This window comes from Hesperophylax consimilis, chromosome 30 (assembly GCF_061612785.1).
Source record: "Hesperophylax consimilis isolate HC1 chromosome 30, BYU_Hcon_1.0, whole genome shotgun sequence".
Lineage (NCBI taxonomy): Eukaryota > Metazoa > Arthropoda > Insecta > Trichoptera > Limnephilidae > Hesperophylax > Hesperophylax consimilis.
This window is the reverse complement of record NC_142865.1, coordinates 10,074,175-10,078,816: the sequence shown is the minus strand read 5'-3', so window position 1 is coordinate 10,078,816 and position 4,642 is coordinate 10,074,175.

Below are 4,642 nucleotides of genomic sequence, written 5' to 3'. Positions count from 1 at the left end.
TATCAGTGTTGCCATAAGGAGAAAGAAAAAATACAATAGAATTATTTCGAATTTTATTATATGCTAACTTTGACCAAATATAAAATTGACCGCAGTTTTTTTATGAATAAATTTGTAATAGAGAGAAAAGTTTTACTTTTCGAAAGAATGTTTCGAAGTATGTTGGTGTAATCTAGATCGCTCGGATCAGCCGTTGGCGCTAGTGAGCTGCTAGCCGACATGCTAGCCGCCTTTCATAGACATGAATATTTTATATGTCTCCCTTTTGAAGAGTATCCTCGAAGTTATAACCATTATTTTTAACTTTCGGCACAAATCACTCTTTTCAGGGTGAATTGCCTTTAATACCGAAACAAATTCTTCATATTATTGTTTACAATTTATTTAACATATTATTCTCAAATAAGTAAAATTTGATTATGCTCACTAATCTTGGATTAGCATTTTTTTAACACCCTCATGGCCTATCTTTACTTCACCTTGGTTCGTTGCATTCTGAAGATTGACTCAGTAACATGATATGTTGTAGAAAAGATGTACACGACGGCTTTACGAGAGGATGTTGGGATACTAGAACTCTCTCGCATCCCTCGGATTTTATCTCTGGAATGCTAGGACTATATCGTCTAGCTCAGAGGTTCTCAACCTTATCTGGCTTTCCGCTCATTTTTTAAGCATATTTTTAACATGGGCCTTGTGGGTTCGATCCTCAACTAGATTGGACTTCAATCATTGCACAAACCACATTTTCCGCTTACAATGTAAGTAGTTGGATTTTCAATAATCTCAGATTCTTTGTAACCCGGGAATGCTGCATTTCGTTACATTTCGTTTACATATTCTCCGGCAACTAGCTCAGAATAAACAATTTAAACACATTGTTGCATACTTACCTTTTCATTCGTATGTTCTGCCTTTTCACCAATTCGGGTCGCTTGGGTGGGGACTAGGGAGATGAATTTAATTATAAACATCTATTAATTATGTGTCTAGATTTTAATTAGGTTTGTCTAGTTTTAATACTAAATGTAAATTATACTTAGATCTACTTACATCTATAACTTAAGTAGTTGTTGTCATTTGGTTCGGGGTTGCTTTTCCACTATTCACATCATTGTTTACTGTAATTACCCTGTTGTCACAGCGTTAGTTCTGTGCTTTGGCCTTAGTAAGGCCGAAGTTCTAAGTGGCAGCTTCTGCAGTTCTGCAGCTCAGGCCCTCCCGGCCGCGTCTGGTCACCGCATTTTCTTCATCTCACACTCAGCAATTCGTCGCCGGGCGTTGGATAATATATCTTGCAAATCCCTTTCTCGAACTCGTCTGTAACTTCTTCATCCACCGCCCAGCATCACACCGCTGGGCGGGGAACGCGTACTTCACCACCACTCCTGTTTCGGTCTCCTCTCTCTCCTGCCTTGGTCTTGACCATGTCTTGACTGTCTCAGTTCCTGAGCTCGTAGGACCTGTCGCTCTACCTCACACTTCCTACTTCTTTCCTTACAACCCACGTCTGGCAACACTTTCTTTGTCTTTGGGCGCACACTGCGGTAAACACTCAGTTTATAATTGAAATTTATTTGTGACGAAATTTGATTCGTCACAATTCTACATTTTAAAACTTTTCTCTACATATTTGAATTTTATCTACATATATAAATTTTTGTAATAAATATAATCGAATTTATTTCTATATATGACTTAATGGATTTTTGGAAAAAAAATACTGTTAATTCATCAATTATAACTTATCATTGATTGAACTGTTTGGTTGATTTTATTAGGAAAATGATTTTTGTAAATCCCCCCCAGTTTGGAGCCTTTCAATCCCCCTTTTTGCCCTCGAGGTCACCACCGCCTCATTACTGCCCCCATTGGGAATCACTGGGACGTTAGGAGAAAAAATACAATGTTGTTAGTAGCACGTAAGTTGTTCAATGGGCATATTTGGAATTAATTAATTAATTTACTGGACAATTTGTAAAGCGCCGCTTTTGTGAGATATCACCTCGGGGGCGCTTTACAGTTGATGCAGGTATTACAAAAAATATAAATATTACAAAAATAAAGTGAAGTTTAGTTAATTATAATGAAGGACAGGAACAGGTGACACGAAGATAGAAGATGGAGACTCTGCAGCAAGAATCCTAGGTGGTGAAGAAACTGGACTAGCTGCTGCAGCGAGAGAGTCCACCGCGACCACCAACAGTGCCAGCACGAGGTTCGTCATCCGTCCAGGTATCAAATATCTTCACATAGACACCAGACCTTGGCAGCACCGCTGTGACGTTCGACGAAGATTAAAGATGGAAACTCTGTTGTGAGTCTACCTGTTCTGGAACGAATTTATGTCCCCGATAACTTCACGTTTTTTTTCCAAGAGGCAGGACCAACCTACCAGTGATCATGCGTTTGGGAAGAATGACCACACTCTTTCTTTCATTTTTCAGTTAAACTTCAGTGATTTCAAGTTTCAATCTTTTTTCTAATAAAAATAATATAAAACACAGTTGCTATCCGCGTCTGTCTGTTTGTGCGCTTACTTCTTCTAAACTACTTAGCGGATTTTGATTGGGTTTTCATTATCATTTAGACATTTTCCCGGAAGGTTTGTATATAATACATGCATATTATATTTATAGAAAGTAGAGAAAAGTTGATGTTTAATAATCAAGTCGTAAATAAATATTTTCGTACGCTTACATTGCTAACGCTGGCTAAACCTTATGAGATACATCAAAATAATTTAATACGGAATTGTATATCTTAAAAAGGCTTACAGAAAAGTCCTGGATGGAATATGTCTATCTGCTAAGGATACGTAAGCTAATAAATATATATTATGAACACAAGACAGTGTCTCATTGAAGTTAGAACTAAAGAACATCTCAGGGCTCTAAACGGAAATTGTGAATCTGAGTTTGCAGATCATCTTTCAAATAACGATCACACATTTGATAAAAACTCGGGTCTTAAAACACTGCACACAGGATATAATGCTTCGCAAATAAATAATTTAGAAATTAGAAAGCCCTTGAGGTGATTTCTCACGAAAACGGCGCTATATAAATTAGCCAAATATTATGTAAATAAAAAAAGAAGCATTAATTAATAAGCAAAAAAAATTATAAACCCACTTTTAAATATTTTCCCACTAAACTGGTCTTTCCCGTCTAACAATATTGTAATTCCCAATTCTGAAAAACTCCGCTCACTTTTACCCCTCCCCACTTCTTTCACTGTTCAATTGTAATCTATATTTAATTTTTGACTTTAGTATATACTTGTTCCTGATGATGTGAACTTTGTTCATGAAACATGTAGAGGTTATATATATTTAAGTAATGTAAACAAAGTTATTTATGTATTATTCTAATAAATATTGACATCACAAAGTGATAAGCTTTCAGAAGAAATTTTCTTCGGAAAATTTTCTTCGAAAAAAAAAATTTGATGTATGAGATGGCAAAATTTCGTTTTAACTAAAAACGCGAAAAAATATTTATGGTTCGAAAATAGGGCATTTATAAGTTTTCTTTGCGTTTCAAGGCATTTGAAAGTGTTTCCAGTGTTTTCTTTTTCGCGAATTAACGCGAAAAACGTGATTTTGGCCGTATTTCAGCTAAATTATTCTATTTAGCGAAATAGGCGCGAATTTCCCGAAAATACCGGGTATTGACTGACAGGCGTACGAGAATGAAGGAGCCCACTATTGAAACGTGCGCAATGCTATCATTCAATCAGTTAAGTGGCTTTTCCATTGTTTTATGTATTTACCTGTATTTCAAATATGCCTACTTTATTTCATTTTTGGAAGCCTGTCCTACCTCTTTTTACAATTTTGTTACTATTTTATGTGTAAATATTTATTATTTTTAATTTATACTGTACGCTGAATTTAAACGCTTTCCGAGCATATAGTGTATTTCAGAAGTCAAAGAACCATACAAAATGGAGAAGCTGATACAGTAATATTAAGTCCAGTACAACTAAAGAAGAATTGAGAAAAATGCATAAGGAAGGTAGTTTCATGTGAATGTGCAGGGAAAAGTATTATGCCTACTTTATTTTATTTTTGGAAGCCTTTGCCCACGATTTTATGTGTACATATTTAATATTATTGTACTGTAGGCTAAAATTGCTTTTGACATTACACAATTTGTGCGAAATAAATTACGCCTATTGATGTTAATCGCAATCTGCATTTGTTGTGTTTGTGTTCGACCCGTACTTAGAGTTTCCTTCCTTATTATTTAATATTAAAATTAAATATTTATAATCTTTCACATGGTTAAACATATATTTTACCAAAACTACTTAAAATATGCGCTAAAAACATTCAGGAAATACATTTTTTTCTATTTTGCTACAAAACGCTAAATTATGCCTCAAAATGCTATAAAACGCTAAATTTCCAATTGTTAATGCTAAAAAATCTGAAAATTAATGCTAAATTTTGCCATCTCTAATTATAGTGTAAAAAAAACTTAATAAATAAATATATAAAAAGTAATATTTTATATTTGACAAGTTAAAATATTTCACCATTAAATAAAGGTATACCTAATATATCTTGACGTCACCTAGTAGGATATTTAGTATTCAACTGGCCAGTAATGATATAATAAAAGAACTTAAATAGAAC